This window comes from Triturus cristatus, chromosome 1_2 (assembly GCF_964204655.1).
Source record: "Triturus cristatus chromosome 1_2, aTriCri1.1, whole genome shotgun sequence".
NCBI lineage: Eukaryota > Metazoa > Chordata > Amphibia > Caudata > Salamandridae > Triturus > Triturus cristatus.
In genome coordinates this window covers 320,654,207-320,677,416 of record NC_140580.1, presented here as the reverse complement: position 1 = coordinate 320,677,416, position 23,210 = coordinate 320,654,207, and the positions used below count along the sequence as shown (strand labels likewise).

The following is a 23,210-nucleotide window of genomic DNA, read 5'->3' as shown; positions in this document are numbered from 1 at the left end:
AAATATTAAAAATTCTCTTCTTATTATCTTTGAGTCTTCACCTTCCCCTGGAGTGCCCTTGGGCCCCAAGGAGGTGTGAGGAGCCGTGACTGTGTCCATGCCAGCAGGTTCGCCCTCAGCCTCAGTTTGGCCTTTGGATCTAAAATCTGTTTTGACGACAATGCACAGTCCTTCGGGGTTATCACATTGGGTGCCTGGGTCAGATCAACTGATTTAGACGGCAGCGCCATCAGCACCGCTCAATGTCACACCACTTTCACTTCCCTACACTGAGACGTCACCACTTAGGCGTCGGATGCGGCTCTGGTGAAGCCGCCTATATCAGACGCCTTTTCTCATCTCTCTGTGGAGCCTCTCCTGTTTTTTTCTTCGGAGAAACACAATTTGGGAGGTGAGGGAGAAGAATTGGGGTTTCCCCACCCCACTTCTGACACTGCCCAACCTCCTCTGGAGGACAGCTGGCTCACTGAGTTGGGTGTAGCTAGTGATTTGGAGTCCTACTGAGCCTCAGACCTCCATTCCTCTCCTGGCCTCGCTCAAGAGTAGAGAGCCTTTCTGGCTGACATGCTCAGGTGAGTTTCTGGCGTTTTGGATTTGCCACTTCCTTCTGCGGAAATGACGATTGATCCCTTACGTGACATTTTGTTGGGAGGCTTGGGCTAAACCCGATCCACACACTGTCATGCCTCAGGCGATCCACCCTGTCTTCTTCAGCATCCTACTCATCACAGTTTTGTGGTACAGGCGGCTTTGGCCGCCCAAAATCTCAACTCCCTTCCTGCTGTCCCTCCAGACAGAGAATACAGAAGACTGAGACACTTGTGGCACGCATATTTTCTCCTCCACCAGTTCTGCTCTGCGATCCCTCAATACTTCTTGCGTTCTCGGACGCTTCCATACATTGTGGGATTCATTGGCATGTCTGCTGCCCTCCCTACTGGATGAGACCTGGAACGATCTTGCCCCGTTATTACGGGATGGGGGCAACAAGCAGCTAAATTAATCATTCTATGTTGTATGGATACCTCTAACTCTGTAGGTCAGGCTACAGCTTCTTCAGTGGCACTACGTTGGGCTGCCTGGTTGAGCAACTCAGGGTTTTCGGAGGCTGTGTAAGCCACTTTGATTGACATGCTCTTTTATGACACCCATCTATTCAGCGTCCATGCTTACTCTGCATTACAGCGGTTGTAGGACAGTCAGGGTGGTGCAGCCCTTAATTCTGTTTACTCTGTATGTCGGCCTTCCCTGCGAACTTGTTTTCCTCGCTCCCCATAGACTTATTTAATCGGGGTACGCTTTTCTTTCTTTCCATTGAACCGTTGTCAGGCTTCTGTTTTCCGTTTCATTTTAACCATTCCACTTTCGGGTGGCACCCGGTGAGGTGTTTCTGCCTTCAGCAGGTGTTATTTTTTCTTTCCTTACTATCAAAAGACCCATTGTAGTTCGAGCTCTCCGAGCAATATTTTGTTTTGTGGCCAATAGTCTGTTTCAATCCCTGACGGTATAGGGGTTTTTCTTCCTACATGCAAGTAATTATTATCATGGTAAGTTGCTCGCTTTGTTCAGATGCACTATTACCTTGTTCTCTGTTCCTCGTGGAAACCTTCTGTATGCCTCATAGATGTTCTGGGGTACACTTAGATAGGTAGGAAATGAGGCTTCAACATCTTCTCCTATGTCGACCCATCAGAACACTAGAAATTAATGTAATTAATTGTTTGTAGGAAACCGAAGTTTAGATGCCAGAACACTGCTTGAAACTGAATGCTGAGAAATCGGAGATATTGCTCTTTGGAGGAGCTCACCTAATCTGTAACAAAATCTCGGAGATGCCCCAGAACCGAAACGGGTCATAAACAATCGGGGTATACTCATAGACAACAGACTCACCATGCAGGCCCAAGTCAAATCATTGTGTGGGAACAGTTATGCCATTCTGAAGCTCTTCTGAATACTTTTTCTATGGATCCCTTTGAACTGTCGCAAGACCAATACTCAGGCACTAGTTACCAGCAGGCTGGATTATGGGAACGCGCTCTATGTGCAGCTGAGTAATCAAACTAAGTCGATTCATGCAAAAGTGAATCCTTTTAAAATGCGTGTTTTTAAATGCTTTTATTCAGCAAATTAGTTCAATTCGATATTGTTTGGCATATCAAATGTTCATTTGTAATCCATACTAGCAGATCTATGAATCTTGATCTCCTATGCATTTCGGGCTGGGACGCCCTTGGTCACGGAGCATTCATAGATACCGGTGGCAAAGCGTGCCGTCCATCGCTTAGTCGACTAAGACCCCTCGACTAAGCGATGCCACCGGTATCTATGAATGCTCCGTGACCAAGGGCGTCCCAGCCCGAAATGCATAGGAGATCAAGATTCATAGATCTGCTAGTATGGATTACAAATGAACATTTGATATGCCAAACAATATCGAATTGAACTAATTTGCTGAATAAAAGCATTTAAAAACACGCATTTTAAAAGGATTCACTTTTGCATGAATCAACTTAGTTTGATTACCCATTGGAGTGCCTACCCAGGGGATGTACTTGCAGATCTCTGCAAGACACTACTCAGCTGTTCATTGATGGTGTTAGGACGGATAACACCACCCTGATTGCGCACCCAGACCTTATTGAACGAAAATACCTTTCACCTAGCTTATGCAGTGCACCACCCACGCCTCTTTCTGTAACGCGCTCTATGTGGGCATGTCAGACTACCTGTTCGCCCGACTGCAGATGATTCAGAATTCTGCTGCCAAACTTGTCTATAGTAAAAGCAAGTATAGCTCGGCACCAGAATGCCTGAAGGAACTTCACTGGCTGCCTGTGTGCCAGAGAGCCAAGTTTAAACTCTTGTGCCATGCACGTAGAGAATTACACAAGCTTGGCCCAAGAAAGTTTCAGGACAACATTTTTGCACTCCCGCCAGACAACTGGGGTCTTGCAATCTCGCTCTGGCCAAAAATAAACGCATCAACAAAAAACTGAGTAGGAAGCTCGTCCTTCTCCGATTTAGTGGCCACCCATTGGAACGAACTTCCCTGAGACCTTCGCCGGACGGACAACTATTTGTCTTTCAGAAAGAAGCTGTAAACATCACTGTTCCCTAGGATATAAATAACGTTACCCACACCCTGCCCTTTGGGCCCCTATCTTAGTCCGTGGGCCACCTGTTCACTGTTATATCAGGGTATTGCTTTCCAGCGCCATGATATCCCTCGGGATGATTGTTGCGCTTAATAAATGCAAAATACAAATACTTATGGTATTTTAATTTGCCTTATAGGGGATTTTCTATTGTAACACTGGATTGTGCTTGCAGCTTTTTGCCTTGCACTTATGCCCGATCGGGGTTATGGCTCGTCCAAGCTTCCTTTGTTCAATGGAGTTTCAGGGGTGTGGAATTCAATAAAATATCTTCTTGTCCATAGGGCAAGTGCTCTATAACAAAATCCACTTGACCCGTTCATGCCACGTAGTGCAGTGACACATTATGGTAGCAATTTCATTGTATAAGAGCTCTGATATAGCATCTCTGATTATGCCATGGCTCATACCATAGTAGGGTTTGAAAACTAGCAATTCCCTTAGTTCGCCTCCTTTTCCGCAGACCTACATACTGGGGTTGAAGGTATCGGTAAGCAATAGTTCTGGGATTTGAATGCCCTTTTGAGTCTGTTCAAACATACTAACTTGAACTTTAAGTGTTTTTCACCAGTTTTTCTTTAATCTTCTCCCATAATGAGAAAGGTTCGAAATTTACTCCTGACAGTGGCAGGTGTAAAACTTCTTCCAGGGTTGGGAAAGAAGTGGATGGAGGGAAAGTGAACTTGCAAACGCTCAACAGATTTTTGCATGAGCACACCTACACATGCATATTTGCTCATGCTAAAATGCAGTTCACAAACCTTTTTTAGGACTACGATTTCTTGACCTACTTGTGTAAATTCTTGTGAATTCATGAAAGCCATTCCAAAAATCTTGTTGAAACTGGTTACACAGATTTTTCCATTCGGAATATTTTTGGGAAATACTAGGATGCATCAACACATTTTATAAATGATGCTCCAAAGAAATGGCACCTAAAACATTTTTCAGTAGTTTAGCAAAATTAGTTTTTCCTAGCTGCCTTTTTTGTGAACATTTTATTTTGAAAGTAAAGAATCATCTATCTTGCTTTCAAGCTTGTACAAATATTTTCATCTAATCCGAGAGCATTCTGGGAGTATTATACATAGCCTCATACTGCTAAACTTTGAAAACGGGAGTTCACTTGTGTATACTGGAACCGCTGTCAGTAGTGCAGTACGAACTTACAATAGTTCCTTAGAACGATCACCCAAGGCATTGCATTAATGAACCATAAATACAAGTTCTAACAGCATTAACATATAAACACAAACATTACCTTAACTGCAGACCTTACCCTTCCCTGATCCATAAAGTGGTACTGTAAACTGGCAGCCAAAGGGTTTGTGCTGCAGGGGGTTGGGTCTACTTGTCCCAAGGACAAAATACTTGTTGTCCTTGACCCTAAACAATATGTCCTGGGCGTCAAGCTATAGGAATTCCACACCCCTGAGTTTCCTTCTGCTCTATTATTGCATTATTCAGTATGTCCTGACGCACACCGCTTTTCCTGGCAGAGTTTTGGGATGCGTAGTATAGTCCCTTCCCTACGGTATCTGTACTTCTTCTGCGGGCTGCTGTTGATATTCTGGAAAGGATGGCCTTGCACCTCCTTTTTTTGGGTACCCGTGTTGCTTGTTTGTTATAATTTAACAACAAGCAAAAAAAAAAGGAACATTAACCTCAAATGTACAATGCTATATTTTTATATTGTAAGTTATATTTATATATCACTTCATACGTGAACATGGCACAACATTATTTCCTCCCTTTTTTCTACTGGTGTGTTTTCAGAATGTGGCAGTTGCTCCGACTCACCCTGTGTGTCCATCATCTCAAGGGACTGCTCTCTTGTACCGCCACCCTCGATCTCTTGGATGCTTATGTTTGCAGACCAATGTGTTATTTTCACTTTTGGGACCTACCTTGTCCCTTCTTGTTACCACACTGCTCTTTGAGGTCCGCTATCACCCATGGCCTTTACCCGCCTGTCCCCTTATTCTTCGGTCCTCACCTTATATTCCTGGTTCTATTGGGTGACTGTTGTTTGACTCTTTGACCCTTGGCTTTTTTCTTTTAGAGTGGTTCGCCAGGGACTTGGTTTCTCTTTTTGACCACTCTTTTCTCCGTGGTTTTCTTTTGTGCCTACACAGAATGAACTTATGCGTCTAGCCATTCAGGATTAGTTGTACCAGTCCTTCTTTGATTTTGCTCTCTCTCTTCTTTCCTTCCTTCCTCTTGTGTCTTCACTTCCATTGGAAGCTGTGGAGTAGTTTTTTCTTCATATACGGTTGTATATTGAAGAGTTTTTGCAATCTCCATTTGTGGTATTCTGCAAGATTTTCTTTCAATAGATTTATACTTCCTGCCCTTTTTCCTGTTCCTGGTCTTATGTAGAGATGCTCTTTCTTGAACTCCATACCTATATTCTTGTATGTTCTGTGCCCTATTGCGTTCAGCTTCCTACATGCTATTATTTGCACTTTTGCTTCTTAGGTACTTTGTCCTTGTTCGAGGATGTACCCTCTCTATCTTCTGATACCCCAGTCAGGTCCTCCTCTATCTGACTCACTATCGGATGTTTCAGACGCATTCCTATTCAAATCTTCCCGGTGTTAAGTTTTCATGTACACGGATGCAGGTCTTGAATTCTCTCTAGCGAGGTTTTTAATCTGCAGTCTGCCTTCACAAGATAAACCTCTGGGTCAGTTGTAGCTCCACCAGTCAGTAGGGCTTGTTTTCCTGTGTCAGTGGACTTTCTTCCCTTCTGAATGTGATGCTTCTCACACTTTCCCTATTCTGTGTGTTCATGTTAAATGTATGTACAGAGTGTTTGTGTGCCTCTGAGTGGTACAGTACAGGGAGAATGCAGTGCTGTGCAGTGTATACATGCACTGGGTGTATGTGTGCCTGTCAATAGTACAATATATGGAAGGCCCTGGGTTCCATTTTGGGAGACTCAGACTTGCGTGGTAAAATTTGGGGAGGAGGGAGCGGAATTCCCTGGACAGCTTTGTGTATTGCTGCATTCCTGTAGGCTGGGTGGGACACACACTGGAGGAGGGGAGAGCCAGTCTTCCCCCGTAAACTCCAAAGGGTGCTCTTTGATTCAGTGAGAGGTCACAGTTAAGGGGCTTGGCACATCTCAGGGAGGAGATGGGGCTGATAAGGGAATCATAAAGAGTAGGGCTAAGGCCCTTGGCTAACCTCTTGATGCAGATATCACTGTGGCTGACATCCAGGGGTGAACTCTAGTCACTTCCATGGCCTGGTCAGTTTTGGAGTCGCTCCTGCTGAGGAGTGGGCAGTTCAAGAAAAGCAGACCCCCAACATAAACTTCAAAGACTCTAAATCACCTTTGGTTTCTGGCAATGGACTATTAGAAAGGGAGTTTGAGACCCCCAAAATTGTCATCTGCCAGGCAGCCAGCCAGGTTGTGTGAGGAGGGGAAGCTCTGCAAGACTTGTGCCTGTGACCAGGACTTGGGGCCCAAGGCCTTTTAGTCTCCCTGCTGGGTGAGAGACATTGCCCAGGGAATCCTAGACCACCTGCCCTGCAGCCTGGCTTACCATCACCTGCTTGCCAAGACCAGTGTGCTCGGTGAGGAAGAGAAGAGTATTGGAAGGCGCAAGATCTAGTGGGCAATCCTGTCGAGTGGTCTCTTGTTGCAAGGTGTGAGAAAATGGCTGCTGCACCAATCATGTCATTGCCCGTGTGCAGGACAAAGTTGGCGACCCCCCCACATGCCAGGGGAGGGCTGCCATGAAGTGAGCCTTGGTGTATCCTGTGCTGATCGGGCTGGTGCCCATGAGCAGTTAAGGATCGGAAGCCCTGTATGTCAGGGTGTGCTGCTGTGCAGACACCTGCTGAACCAAGTGGGTGGGTGCCAGTATACAGTAGGGTCTCTGTGACCCTGTATGCCAGAGAGGGTCATTGGAACTTCCTAGAAATGAGTACTGACCTAGAGCATCATCGGAGTGTGGGTGCTATAGGAACATCTCAAGGAATCTACCCCGGATGGAAGATTCTCATAATCTTCTTTCTGTTGTGGGAGAGACCAAAAGACTTACCTGCAATGAGGAACCACAAGGAACTTTCGGTCGCTACAGGTAAGGCATACCGACGTGGAGCCGGTTGACACCACCTACCGGCGCGCAGAGGTACTGCTTGAAAGTTTCTGGATCTAGGCTGATGCCTACTGAGTATTCTACGGTAAGGATCCTGTGGCTACATAGTCTCTACCAGAAAAGGCATTTCGGAAGGTAAGTAACTTTGTCTTTTGAATACCAAAAAGCCCTTTGACTTCTACGATCTTACAATGATGCATGAAGGTGGTACTTTAAAGGATGGGCCTGGGATATTATAAGCCTGATTGGAGTGCTGTACGCTGACCCTAGAGGCAGTGCCTGTGTCAATGGGTTTATATCTGATATATTTGCCATACTTAGGGTTGCAGTGTCAGGAAGAAGTGATCATACTTTCATTTCTTCAAAGAAAGGTCACAGATTTCTACTATAGTTTAACACTTCAGAATAAAACCCAATGACAAACTTCCTATAAATGTTTCCCTATTATTTCAAAACTCAGTCAATTTATTTTGCAGCTATCTTATGACCTAGTTCTATACACGGTCATCAATTGATTGCACAAAAACTGAAAACCCAAAATGCACAACAGCTTTTAAAATTGAATCTCCAGTAAATAAAAACGTTTCATTTTGCAAATACACTTTTACCATTTGTGAAAAAAAGTGGATTATTAGTTGGGGGAATGGTAGTCCATGACAAATAATAATGCCACTTCTTGTTGGGTTCAGTAACGGTTGCAGTAATATAAACCTAAGCTCCAACCCTGGTTGCAATGGCACCAAGCAGACAGGCTTAACTTTAGAAAAATGTGTGAAGCTTTTAGGAATACAGAAGCATCTAAAAACCCCACTCTAATTTATAAAAATATAGAATAAGTTAACTGTCAACATTCTCTCCAAATGCTAAAAATCATGTAAAGGGAACAAAGATGTCAATGTTTAAAGATTTAAAAAATAGCACCTCAAAGCACAGCTGCGGCAATTGTTCGCGCTAGACCGGGACACGAGAAAGGTTTAAAGCCGACCATGATGGAGTGTGGGTCGGATACACATCTAATCTGTCTGTCGGACAATTACCATCACACTTAGAACATTTTCAAGATGGTAGAGTCTTCAGCTGCAGGTTGGATCTGAAGATGGGCTCGTTGACTATAGTTTGACCTTGGATAAGGTCTGGGGCAAGCTATTGACAAAGACTGGAAAAGCTCTGAGTGGAAAAAATCAGGAGTTCGCACCTAGGAAGTCATTGATATCGGCAGGATGCTGATTGGTGTCGGGCCCAGTGAAGATGCCTGCCTTTAGACTTAGACTCTTCTGTATTTTTGAATTCATCATCGTGGTAAGGTTCCAGGCTGTAGCCAAAGAGGGCTCAACATCGTCGGCTATTGGGTGGCTTCAGGCCCGCTGAATCTGGTTTGTTGCTGTGGAGAAGAACGTAGCATGAGCTTTGGTGATGTCAGGTTCACTGGGGCAATGCAGCCTTCACGGATTCGCCAGACTGGTTGGTCCCAGTCCAACGACTGGTTCCAGGCAGAAATTGAACAAAAAGTTTCTAAATCCCAGCTTTTGGTTTTAGGCAGCAGGAGTACACTCAGACACCAGCTAAGGGTTCTTGGACTTCAGGAACAGTATTTGAGGATCATGACTCGCACCAATAGCAGACACCAGCAAGGTCCAGGACAGGCCTGGTGGAACCTAGTCAGTAGGGGTCTTCCAGGAAAGTGGGCTTCTTGCTCCTTCGGTGTACCTGTAGCTTAACAGCAGGTCAGCCTTAGAGCCCACTTCTTTGTTCTTTGTCCTGGTTAAAAAGTAGGAGCAGCTTTCAGGTGTCCTCACATGTCTCAAAAGCAGGTGCAGTCTTTCTTCTGGCTTCCACAGGTCCGGTAGTGTTCTGACGTTCTTGCCAGTGTTCTGATGAGCATACCAAGGACTGCCATCTATATGCCTGGCACTAGCCTATGTGTGGGGGTGACTCCTGGTCCCTACCCTAACCAAAAGGGAAAGAAATTCCCAGAGGTAAGCCTACTCAGTTTTGCAGTAGGTACCCTACTACAAACAATCACAGAGTGACCAGGTCGACCTACATTTAACATGGCACAACCTTTCTTCCACTGTGTAGCGCGCATGTGCCCACCTTAGAGGTAGGGCCAGGGAAATGAGCAACAACTCCTCTGTGGTCACTGAAAATCAGTTCTGGGGGGCAACCCCTCTCCCATTGGGATTGGTGCCTCTTTGAAGATAACTAAGTTCCTGGGGATTGCCAATGTGGTCATCCTGTTAGAGGTGTAAAGTAAGTAAAATACACAGGGTTAGCTGTTCCTGAAAAAGCTCAGGCCAAGTTGGCGCGAGGAAGAAAAGGGAAGAAGATGTCTCAGGTTGGATGTATAAGTATGGAGGGGAAGTTCCCTTATTTGGAAATGTTGCCCTCCTATTCCTGTGAAGGTGTCATGCTTCATCATTGGGCGTTTTTGCTCCTCGTGGGGTCGGCGCTGCAATATCCCATGGGCCCCATGAGAGGGCTCTTTGGCGGAGATCTTTTAAAGTAAGACAAGCCGTAATGGTGAGTTCAAGTGTGTTGCGCTAGGGTGCAACTGTGTTAAAAATACCATGATAGTGTCCAATAAAAGAAAGTTTTTATTCGTGGGTCCACCAGATAGAGTAAAAAACAGAAGCCAAACTCTACTTTCCACTAATGAGGAAATCCCCTTTGGTCAGAATTGTCGGTGAAGTGAATCGGGTCAACATGTTTCACACCCTATTAGTCCAGAAGGGAACCTTGGCATTTCATCAGAACAGAGTATTGTGTAAAATCTGTCCCTCCTATAGTGCGGGTAGGGGAACATTAGGAAGTGGGTGTCAATAGATAACCCACATGTGTTTTAGTCGGGGAGAGACTAAGGGGCCCATTAGGATGTAGGGCGGATCGCAACCTACATCCTTCCCCGCCTGCCACCCATTTCCCCCCGCCATATTAGTATGGCAGGGGGGACCCCGGCGGACGGAAAGACCGTCTGCCGGTTTTCCGCCGGTCACACAGGTGACCGGGCGGAAAAGGGGCCTGCTATGGTGGCGGTGTCTGTTAGACACCGCCAACCATATTAGGACGGCAGCGGATAGCTGCCTTTCCGTGGCGGCAACGCCACCACAGGAAGGCATGCGGTCCTTCCCATTGGGGGCCCGTAGCAGGCCCCCAGGAATTCTGGGGGTTGCACATGTAGGGTACCTATGGTACCCCCCTGCATTTGCATGCACAACATGGCAGGCACCACGCGGTGCCTGCCACGTTGTGCATGCAAATGCACAACATGCATTTTTGGCATTGCGGCGGGTGGTGCTTCCAGCACCGCCCGCCGCAATGTTAAAAATGCAGCATGCACCCGCCAGTGTGGCAGGCGCATCCTAATCTCCCCCACGGGACCGCTGCACCTATGGCGGGTGGTCCCTTTTTACCTCGGGATGGTGGGCGGACAAAGTCCGTCCGCCATCCTAATGATGCCCTAAGTTGTTAGGTGCGCAAAAAAATATAATTTTTTTGATCATCAGTCGCCTAAAAAATATATCCAACCCTCTCAAAGTGAAGGAAAATGCCTCTGAGGTAAGAACAGGCGTTCGCTTATTGTGATAGTATACTATGGTAGCGTTCGCCATAGTCACCTACGCACATCTGCTTACCCGGAAGGAACCAGCTCCTAGGAGCAGAGATGTTCAAGTAGTGCCGGCGCTGTCAATCAGTCAGCTGGCTCTGCGTCATCCTGTTAGAGGAACAGAACACTTCTCACACTCAAGGCCTTTGTCTCCGCTCTGGGAGCAAGTTCACACCTCTTCAAGGAACTATTCAGGTCATGTGTGACAGTTGGAAGCTAATGGAAATGGGCCTCTGGAGGGTTTAGACAGACAAAAATAGACTTAAAGTATCTTTTATGAAATATTCAGTACAAATCCGACTTTACCAATGAGTTGTGCTTCTAATAAATATCATAAAAATTCCAAGAATTACTCTTTTTTTCTGCTTTCTATGCATTTAATTTCAATATTATATCCCAGTGTTTTCTTGTGGCACAGCTGAATAACCTGCTATAGTGAAAATAGCATTTGCAGTCTTGTCACTGTAAGGAAATTTTTTTACATTGAACTTTTATGTCCTATTTTTTAATGAACTTTAACCCTCCCATATTGGGTATTAAAGCCCTACTTAGGTGTGCCTTATTGATAATTAAAAGAAGGGTGTAGCCTTCTCAAAATGGGTTACATTGACAGGTTGAATTTTCATTTTTAAAACTGCACAGACATGCTGCAATAATAGGCCTGCAGTCATGCTTTCTACTGTCACTCTCAAGGTGGCACAATGTGTGCTGTGGTCCACTGGGATACAGGCCTTAGGTACACTTTGTACTATATACTAGGGACTTACAGATGAGTTAAATTTGCCAATGGGGGTATATCCAATTTTGACATGTTTTGAGGGACAGAGCACCCTCATGGGCGCCTGGTCAACCGACTTCTAGTGTAGAGAGTCGAAAACAGCAATAAAATGTAGCAAACCGTGGGGTGACCACGCACAGAGGGACATTTTCCTACAATTAGTTAGTAGGAAAATCTATTTTCAGAAGATAAACAGTCCATTAAAGCCACTTATTAATGATTGCAAGAAATAAATCTAAGTAAAAAATTTAGTCTGGACACCCAAACACTTTGAAATTTCTTTTCCAAAAGTGTCTTCTGGAACCTCTTGGAAACATTTCAGAATTTCTTTGACTGAGGAATGCAATTTAACAGAGGAGCAAATAATAACTATTTGATGTGTATTACCAAGGAGGCATAGCATCAGCGGTGGCTCCTCCATTATGATGGAGGAACATTGCCCCACCTGCTGCGAGCGCAGCTGGAACACACATTAATAAAATGGTAATAAATACTGTTGGACCTGGCCTTTTATGCAGGATTATGCAAAATGATTGCCTTCCTCCTGTATGTTTTCTGACCTGTTTTTGTTGGTTTTATGAATCTGGGCACTTTACTACTGCTGATCAGTGCTAAAGTGCATGTGCTCTCTCCTGTGTACTTGGTATGATTGGTCTACACCTGTTTGGTATATTTAATTTATGTGTAGGTCCCTTGTACAGTGGTAGCCCATATACCCATGGCATGTAAATTAAATGATGGGGGGCATCTTCAAAAACTTACCCAGGCGAAGTAAGAGGCTCTTGAGGCTCTTGGGGTCTTGTCCAGCTGTGCCTTGGCTGTTCGTGCTCTGTAGCCCCTGCCGCTGTCCCGACACTGCCGGCCGCAGAGGACTACAGCTCCCAGGGTCCCGAGCGGGGCACTTCCGCCCGACATCGCGCCCGGAGGCGTTGATAAACGCGAGGCTTCCTACGCGCGCGGGCGGCGCCGGGCTGAGCCCGGGCAGAGGGCGGGCCGTCTGTGGCCGTCCGGGGCCAACGGAGGCCGGGCCACCCCCCTTATTCGACTGTGAGAAGGACACTGTTGTAAGGTACTGTGATATTTACATCCGGCGGGACTTTTGGCACCCTGTTGCATGTTGTGGACTCAATTTTGGTTGTACAACGTTGACTAGGTCTGTGCCCTTTGCATGCTACATACTGTGCTTCCGTGGTGTGCAGTTGGCCTTTGCATCCTGCACTCTGTGGTCCCAGGAATTCTGGTTAATTCCAGACCTGCTCTCACATAGAATCCTTACTAATTAGTGTTCTATTTAAGGGTTTTACTCGTGGTATATTCATTCATTCATTTTTATTTTATGTCTAATGTTTATATTGTTGGTATCATTTCATAGTAAGTGCTATTTTAATCGGTAGTCTTTGTTTTCTTTTGTTATTTTTATCTCAAGGCAACATGTCTAAGTCAATTGGGACTCCTCGCCCTATTGTCTCCACACTTGATAATTATTTAGTTAAAGTTGTAGACAAGATCAACAAGGAACGTAGACTATCCCTGGGTCTGGCCAGTAATTGTGGGCCTGAGTTTACGAGCCAACTAGTTTCTGTTGAGATCCACTCCTCTGATGATAGCCAAGTATTGGCTCCTATAGACTCTCCAGCGAGGTTGGACGCATGCATAATTGAGTCAACTCAGGTTCCCTTGTTTGATACCGATCCCTCCAAGGTATCTGATATTAGTAGGTCTCCTAATGTTACTGTTGCTTCGACCCCTGTGGTCCCTAAAATGCATAGAGTGTTAAGATCAGGGTCACACCTTAATAGACCTGTTCCGCCTAAAAAGGGGGGCCGCAAAAGTAAAAAGAATATTGTCTCTGTTTCTAACGCAGGCTCCTCTGAGCACACCTGTTCAAATAATGATGTTAATTCTACCCACATGATATTAGCCCCAGATCAGCTCGAGTTGCTAATTGGTATGATCGACAGCAAGTTAGATAAAATTATCATACCTCTCTTAGATAAACTTGAGGCTGTATCTAGGGAAGTGAACAGACTGGGCGAATTGGTGCAATCTGGATTTAATTCCAATAATAGCCCTCAACCGCCCGCTGCGGTAAGCGGGACTGCGGGTTTGCCCGGTAAACGCGTGCAACCCCCCAAAGACATATCAAGTATTGGCCAGATATGTGCGGGCTCTATTATTCCCTCACAGCCAACGAGTAGGACTATTCCTGCTATTGAACGGCAGGGATTTGTCGGTAACTTAACACGACCCGCACCTGGGGATACACCTAGTGCTATTCCAGCCAAGCCCTCCTGCCTTAATGGTACCCCCCCAAACGCAGCTACCTATACCCTGGGGAACACGACTAGGACTTCTGGAAGGGGGAAGTTTAATAACTGTGGCCTCTCCCAACCAAATCTGCCGCCTGACTGCGCACCTTATGTGGCAGTTTTGACCAACGTGCCACCCATCAGAGAGGACGGGCCCTACCACTCTATGGAATCACACGATTCCCTCAAAAACAAAACTGTGGCATGGCTTAACCGTGAATGTGGCTTCCCTGTGGCTATGGCAGATCGGATTCTGGCTACTACCAGAACCAATTGGATTGGAATGTCCCCTAAAAACATTCCTGGTGATTGTGTTATTATTAATTTTAGTACCCCTCCCCTTGCCACGACAGCTTTGATTCGTGCCACGTCCCGCCCCAGCACTGACCAGGGCATCTCACTCCGTCCTCTTGGCTTTTTCTATAGTCAACATATAGAGCACTTTTCAGTGCACCAGGGGGGAGGGAGACTGAGGAGAGAAGAGGTGATTAGCTTGGTAAACAGCCTTCAGGTTGATACTGCTAACCGTTTTCAATGCCTGAGCGGGTTGAACCAAAATGACTGACAGGGGGTGGGTGCCGTGTTGGGGTTAACAGAAGATTCCATATTAATGGACAAGGCGGGCGTCCCCGTTGTCTGCACGGAATCTTGAACAGAGGTGGGTGCCGGAACCTCCGGGGAACCAAGATCTGTTGGCTAGAGGCCTAAATGTATGTTCGCCAGGGTTGGAGGAGGAAATTCCTGTGTCATCAACAGTCTGCATGCCCCTGGGTAAGGAGGGAGATCTAGCAGGTTACCCTGTGTTAGATAAGGAGACCCTCAGCACTGTCACCTCCCAACAGGGTAATAACTGTACTAATTTGGGGACAGGTATCCATGCATCTTCTGGTTGTTATATTGCAAGTTGGAATATTGCTGGAATTAGATCAAAAGCAGATAGTCTGGGGTGGTCGGAATTTCTAGATCTTTTTGATATAATTTGTTTACAGGAAACTTGGTGCACTGATTTCAAAGGCTATAGTGGTTTTAATTCATACCAGCTACCCGCTACTGGTTCGGTATCGGGAAGAGCTAAGGGGGGCCTACTTGTCTTGATCTCAGTTAAAGCCCCTTTGTCGGTCACTAAATATGTTCAAGTCGGGGCCCACTCCCAGATTTTATGGCTGCATATAAGTGGAGGTAGGAACATTCTTTTAATTAACTTTTATAATAATCTTTTTACCGATTCTAGGGATCAGCCGGTTAAAGATCTTTCAAAGGCACTGGAAGACCTTTTCAAGGACTCTAATGAAGTTTTTGACGTGTTTTTTGCAGGGGATTTCAATATTACTACCTGTTCTTTCTCAGAAGTCAACGTCTGCGGATTGGTGGACGGCCATGAGGACGGGATTCTTCATTTTCAACATAATTATTATGGAGACGCCCTAAATAACTTCCTTGCCTCATATAACATGTATATCATGGCCAACGAGAAAAATGCAAAGGGGGATATTTGTCCTACCTTTATAGGCCGGGGAACGAATTCAGTAATAGATTTTATCTGTATTTCCCCGGGTCTTGAGGCCTGGATTACGGCACCAAAAGTAATAGATATTCAACTCAGTGACCATAACTGCCTGGTAGTAAAGGCTATGTTATGGGATAATGATGGTGCTCGTATCTCGGGCCGCACTGTTAATAGTATTGAGGCCGAGCGCCCCAATGGCACAAGACTCAGATGGAAGGGGGATAAGGCAGACATTACGTCTGATTTTATTATATCCAGTTGCCTGGTAGATATTATCGCGATCCTAGAAGATAATTTAGGTACCTTTTGCTCTATTGAGCATTTTATTAGCATTAATGCGGCCATCAATTTAAAACTTACAAGTACATGTAAATATAAGAAGGATCGACCGCGTGGTTGGTTCAACTCAACTTGCCCTTTGGCCTTGAGGGAGCTGAAATCTGCTCTATTAGTTAAACCTAGAGATAAGGGTCTGGTCGTAGATTTAAGAGCCAGATACAAAGAAACCCTTACACGTAGGAAAATGGAACTCCGGCAGGAGGCATGGGACAATCTGACCAAGGCAGCTGAATTGAACAACTGTTCCCTGTTCTGGAATACTGTCAACTCCCCATTTCTTAAAGATGACAAAATCCCGGAATTAACTTCCAACGTTATGCAGGTAGAGTGGGTCTCGCATTTTTCTAAAATTTTTCAGTCAGATGGTGCATCTAATGTTACAGGGAATAGATGGCCGCATATTCCATTAAATTTTACGGTACAAGAGGTTTTAGATAGTATACGGGACAGTAAAGGGGGGAAAGCACAAGGCCCAGATGGGGTCCCAATTGATGTGTATAAATTGGTCCCAGAAATATGGGGGCCCCTGCTTACCAATATCTTTAATGCAGCCGTTAGTAACGAGATGCCCCCGACTTGGGAAGAATCCATCCTAATCCCAATTTTTAAGAAAGGCAATTGTGGGGAAGCCAAGAATTATCGACCAATTTCCCTGCTGGATTCTTCTGTAAAAGTTAGGAGCCGAGTGCTCCTAGTGAGATTGGAGGAATGGGCAGAGGAAAATGGTATTTTAGCTGAGTGCCAGTTTGGTTTTAGGAAGGGTCGCGGTACGATTGAGCAGTGTCTAAATCTAGAACTGCTCGTCGGTAAATACACTTTGGCTAAAACCGGCACTATTTACCTCTGCTTTGCGGATCTAAGTAGTGCCTTTGATCTGGTGGATCACGGCATTCTCTGGGCAAAGTTGTTAGAAATGGGGGCCCCGGAGGGTATCGTCTTCTTTCTAGCTCGCCTATATACCAAACTGAGAGCCTGTGTCCGTTATGGACCGCAAGGGGAATGTACACCCATGTTTAAGATTGGGCGTGGAATACGCCAGGGATGTGTGCTAGCCCCGTTGCTTTTTACACTTTTCATTAATGAGATTGATTCCTTTCTTAAATCTTTGGCAGTGGATGCTCCTAAAATTAATAATGAATATGTCCCTGTGTTACTTTATGCGGCTGACGCGGTTTTAATATCACGTACACCATATGGTCTCCAACAGTTGCTGGATGGTTTTATGCAATTTATTAAAAGCAGAAAGTTAGTTTTAAACAAATCTAAAACTTATGTTATGGAATATGGCAATAGGCTCGGAAAGAAACAGCCCCCCTTTTTTATAGAGGGTCAAAAGGTTCAGGCTGTTGACAACTTTTCGTATTTGGGGGTTACTTTTTCAAATAAAAACACTTGGGCAAAAAGAACATAAGAATGTACGGTCTAAAGTGGCCAGGAGCGCTTGTGGAATTTTTACTATGGCAACTAAATTGGGAGATAGGCGGGTAAATGACATGCTGAAAATTTTTCAATCACGGTGTGTTTCAATCGCCTTGTACGGAGCCGGTATATGGGGCTATGCCCCGGCAGGATCTCTTCAGGTCGAGGAGAACGAATTTCTGAAGAAACTTTTGTGCCTGCCAAGCTCTGTTTCTAATGCCTTAGTGCATAATGAATTGGGTATTCACCACCTTTCCGATTTGATTCTCCTTAGACCCTTGATCCTATGGCGCTCCATTTGGACTAAAGAAGAGACCTCTTTGTGTAGAACTATAATTTCTGATTGTCTTACTCTGGACTATTTTACAAGGATCCCATGGTTGAAGTATGTTATTGATAACTTTCGGGAGATCTTCAACATCAATATTATTGTGGACCACCATGGGGTAGATGTGTTGTCCAAATCTGACCTTAAGCAGTGTCTCCTATACCAGGCCTCCATTAAGAGACAACAGAATAGCTCCAATCTTTTATCTTACGTTTTCTACCACGATTTAAATGAAGTTGTGGGTTTTCAACCTTATTTGTCACAAGTAACCTGGAAGGCACATCGGTTTGTGTTGACCAGATTTAGAATGGGAGTTGTCCACAACCTTGTTGCCTTCCCCTCTTTGAACGTACATCCAGTCGGTCCATGTCCATGTGATAACTCTACTCCCCAAAGCACTGTGCACTTTCTTCTGCTTTGTCAGTTGTATAAACATCTCCGGACAGCCTATCTGAAACCCTTGTTTGTAAAATTCGGGGTCAGATCACTACCTGATTGTATGTGTTTACTTTTTAATTTGCATCATCCGGATGTGTGTTTTTATACGGCTACTTTTCTTCTTAAATCCATCAATGCCAGGAAAAGTATGCTTTTTTAACTATTTTATGCTGACGAATTTTTCTGACCCTGTATATTTTAATAATGTTGTCTTCTAATGTTGTGCTTTTATGAACTTGTTCTATGTTCGAATAAAGCCTTATGAAATGAAATGAAATGAAATGATACTAGTGGGTCTGCAGCGCTGCTTGCGCCACCCACAGAAGTAGCCTTTCAAACCTTGTTCAGGCCCTTACCACTGCAGGGCCTGTGTGCACAGTTTACTGCCACAGTGACTTGGCATTTAAAGTGCTTGCCAACTCTGGAATTCCCCTTTAACTGCATATAGGCAACCCCCATGGTAGGCCCTAGGTAGACCTACGGGCAGGGTGCAGTGTAAGTGAATGGTAGGACATGTGCCCTTGTTGTGTGGCTTTTCCTGGTAGTTACAAAATCCTATTTGGTTTCTCACTGCTTTGAGTTTGCTCCTCTCATAGGTTTGCATTGGGAATTACCTGAAATGTGTTTCAGTTGTAATTTCTGATATGAAAGGGGGTAGCGTTGCCATGTTTCGTATGTTTGGAAGAGTGGTGATAAATCCTGCTTATGGTGAAAGTGGATTTATTATTATATTTTAGAAATGAGTATTTCTGTGTGCTTATGAATCTTTGTGCTTTGCTGTCTGGCTCCAGTCAACATCTGGTTTAGACTGACAGGGGCCTGCTTTGTGCATTCACTTTATACAGTCACAAAGGGAGCTGAGGTGTGCCCCGCATATCCTGATGAGTCTTCCTGGGCTAGATTGGTGGGAGAAGTTGCACCTTCACCTGAATAGGGCTGAGCCTGCCTTTCACAGTGCCCCCCCCCCCCCTCCCAGTGTTTCTGGAGCCAGGGCTGGGGATTGAATGGGGGTCTTGTGCACTTCTTAAGTTGTTTGAACTTACCTCCAGAACAAAGACTTTGTGAGTATAAGTAGAGGTTCTCTGACCCCATGATTTTGGACACTGCGTAGACTTGAAACCAGATGCTGCTGGATCTGCAGACTGCACATTGCCAGAGGAAGTGTTATGCTGCCAGGAAGGACCTCCATTTGGACTACTTGCTTTGCTGTGTTGTCCTGGGTGGCCAGGGACTGGGCGGCTTGCCCCCTTCCTGATCTTCTTGGAAGCTTTAAGGATTCAATTGAACTGGTGCGCGCCAAACGCTTTCACCTCTCAGGGGAATTTGTGTCCAAGGTGTGTGCTGCGTGCTTCCTGTGGTGTCCACTCTGCAATGACCAAGAGTTTGGTGTTTTAACGTAAGTTGGCGCTGCCCGCTTGTCGGCTGGGCTCAGTACACCGTGAATTTAGTGCCCGCTTTTTCCCGTGGAAGCTGTCCTGCGTTTGGTGCCGCTGTATTTAAGAGCGTCTTTTAGGGAGGTGCATGTGGAGCATATTCCCCTTAAAGGAGAAGTTACCTGGATCAGCACGTGCAGAAGTGCACTTCCTCTTGCCGATAGCTGGTTCATGTTTCTGTGCACCACTCTCCGGCTGGGGTAACTCTGCGCCAAAGGATGAGACCTCGATTGGGCAGTAGTTAATTACTGAGGCTTCCCTCCATATTGTGGTTGATCTTGACCCTGAGGAGTGCCCTGGGGTGAGAGAGCGGAAGCCTCTACTTCGATGGTGGTGTTCTCCCCGGTGAGGCCCCGTGCCACAACGCTGAGCTTCCTGGGGAGACGCAAGCACCATAGTTGTCGCCCCGGTCCAGAGGGACCAAGGCTGACATTCCTGGTTGTCCAGATGGCGCCCCAGACCAGGAGGGTTTGTTTTCCAGGGCTGTAATGGGAGAGCCCGCTGTGTCACTAGCTGCCTAGGACTGGTTAATGAAGCAGAGCCAGCGTGGTCTCCCCCGTCCGTTGAAGTAGGCAATGGGTGTGTCTCCCCATCCCAAAAGTTTGGAGACATACCTGGGGCAGTATTCATGACTCTCCATGATGGGTGAGTCTCCAATTGAAGTCCTGATCGAGAGCAGTATTTATTGTATTCCCTGTTGTAGGTGGGCCAATAGCGTACGTGTAGAGAACAGGGGCTTTGGATACCATATATTAGGAGCTCAGGTGCTGCTCTTTGTGTGTTTATGGCATGGCTTTGTGATTTCTACGCCATGGAGGACGCGTGGGGATATGGTGATTCATGTGTTTACGTGCATTACCCATCTGCTTCATATTTATGCCCTGATGTTGTGATGTATGTTGTGTTTCCTCGCATTTCCATGACTGGCATAGTATTCCCAGCAGCCATGATATATGTTTGACCTAATCTGCATTTTGGGCCCTGATGTGTTCTAATGTATGTCGTTTTTGACTTGCATTGTTAGGATAACAAGCATTATTTCAGGATTCACATTGTGTGCGCAAGGATGGTGTTTCTATGACATGTGCAACACAGAAGTCTTTACTTTATTGCACTAATTGTGTTGTTGAGACAGTTGCCTAGTTGGCAAAGTGAACTATGATTTATGGACTATGTGTAATATACAATATATGAAATATTTCTATATAATTCAGTGTGGAGTCTTATTTGGAGTGTATTTATTGTGTCACTGGTGTGTGTGTGTTGCGCAAACGCTTTACACATTGCCTTTGGTATAAGCCTGACTGCTGCCAAGCTACCGAGGGGGTGAACAGGGGTTATCTTGGGTGTGTAACTCCCTTACCCTGACTAGAGTGGTGGGTTCTGCCTGGCTTAGGTGCATACACTAGTCAACCAGAAACCCCATTTCTAACAAATACCATTTTGTTTTGGTCACAGGCCCGCGCTGTTAAAGCGGCAGGGGGGCGGGGCTGATTTGTGCAATTACACTTTTACTGCAGCCCCTGCCAGTGCGCATGTCAGATTGGCCGGCTGCCTACAGCTGGCTAATCTGACATGCACATTTCAGCTTTAACAATCCCAGGGCTGAGATATCTGCCAAGGTTTCCTTCGCAGATATATTTGCCTTAGTGGTTGGAATACAATTAATCATACTCTTCTTCCTCTGTGTCTGAAACCACTTGAGAGAAGAATATTCCAAGGAAGGAGAAGAGTGATGATGGGAACAAGGTCATGTCTTCTCTTCTTGTTTGGTGCTATTGTTGCATCAGTAAACATTCCGTTCCCTATGGCCCAGTTGAGAAACCTTTGCAGGATCTTCTTTTTTCCTGATAAAGAATACAAAATACCAACAGCAGGGGAGAACTACACTGGAGTAACCCCCAGAAGAAACATGCAGGAAACTCACCTCCAGAGACTTTGAGATTGTAGTGCTTTTAAATTGTAAAAATCGAATCCTAGTCGATTCTTGACTAGTAGTGTGCATTGACTGCCAATTGTTAACACAGCGCCCTTATTTATCCTGCTTCTTCTGTGTGTTTCACTTCGATATAAGTACTTTCAAAGAATAATGCACCCCATCTCATACCAGCAGGGTGCTTAAAATGTATCAGGTTGCTCTAGTGATCAAAGGTCAACCTAAGGGCTCCAAGGCTCATCACTCCACCTAAAGAGCAGAAGTGTTGACATTCACACGCATTATCCTGGAGGCACTCAGGAGGGAAGTGTCAGTTGTTACGGTGCACACCTCTCCCTTCTGCTTCTCTGTTTTTAGGTCTCGCCTGGCGTAAGACTGCGCAGACATGCGCAGTCTCGCTGGCGAGATTTAATGATTTAGAGGAGATTTCTGTAGTGGTCTTTAAGCCCCACCCCTCTTTTCCATTGGCTGGCGTCACCGTTTATGCTAAGCGGTGGCCAGCCATTGGAAAAGAGCGTCTAGTGACGTACACTTTTCTCTTTTAGAGCCGTCCCAGTTGGACTGGCTCGGTTCCTTTACGTCTGTGGTAAAAGGTTTTCTTATCTTTATGGGGCCATATGTTTCAAACACATGGCCCCATAAAGACAAGAAAACCTTTCATGCGTGGCCTGCCGCTGCCAACAACCCTCCCCCTGCGAGGCCTTCTTTCCCGCCTTACCCTGTAACCCGACCTTTTGCTGCCCATCCTTACGCCTCCCCCAGCGCACCTTTGCCTCAGACCTTGCAGCGCCCCCATGCCCCCTCTCCCCCTCCGCTGCGTCACTCCGGAAAAATTCCTCTCCCTCGATACTGCGGGTGCTCAACAATGCGCCCATGATCACATGCCGAGATCGAAATTTATGCCGGGCACCGTCAACCGGCCCCCGACGCATCCCTGCACCAGCCATGAGGCACCTCCTTGGCATTTTGCAGTGAGAGGGTTTTCAAAATCAGGGCTAAGTATACTTCTGTGTGTACGGCCGCAATGCATTTGCGCGTACTTAATGTCTTATCAGTATGTAACTCGGGTAACGGTTTCTCTCTCAATTATGTAAAGCACTCCGATTACCAGTTTACCTTCGGGTCGAATTCGCGCTATACAAAAACTCTAAACAATAAATTGATATTAAAAATTAAATAAATAAATAAAACCAGCAATTCCTGTATTCACAAGTAAAAGCAATTTGTGTTCCTTATTCTAAATTTGAACGTGTTTTCACAAGCCTGGGTTGGACCTAACCGTAGAAATGGCGCCCCCAAGCGCTTCCCCCCCACACCCCGACCAGGGCCGGTGCCCCCTCCCTCATCCTCCCCATCTGCCTGCCTCCCTGCAACAGCACTCCCCAGGACTGCGAAGACCACCTCTGGGCACAGCTGGAGGCCGCCTGTCCGCACCCGGACCAGTGCCGCCACTTCTCCCCCACCCTCCCACATCTCCGCAGCATACAAACCTGGGCGCAACCAATGCTATCCGACCATGATGTCGGCATCCAAAGCGAAATTGGGACCCAATTGGCACCCCGCACAGAACAAACTGGGCCTCGATCCACAAGTCCACCCGCGGAAATCGGGCCTCCGTCAAACAACGCCATCATTTAGCGCATGCAACCCCTTCTTTGCAATTATCGACAACCTCCGCAGATGCCAAAGAGCCCCCAAAGTGCAAATTCACCTTTAAAAATCTCCTCCGAAATTGCTCCCCCGTAACGGAATCGTGCTATCATCTGTATGGCGCCCAGAATCACACGCCAAGATCGAAATTTATGCCGGGCCTCGTCAACTGCCCCCGACGCATCCCTGCACCAGCCATTAG

At 45.9% G+C, this 23,210-nt stretch overlaps 1 protein-coding gene across 2 annotated transcripts in view; it reads left to right on the top strand.

Annotated features, from left to right (window-relative positions):
• The window catches only part of SEC31B (SEC31 homolog B, COPII component), a 1,155,786-nt gene that overhangs the window by 305,130 nt on the left and 827,446 nt on the right, over positions 1-23,210 (top strand). The window lies entirely within an intron of this gene.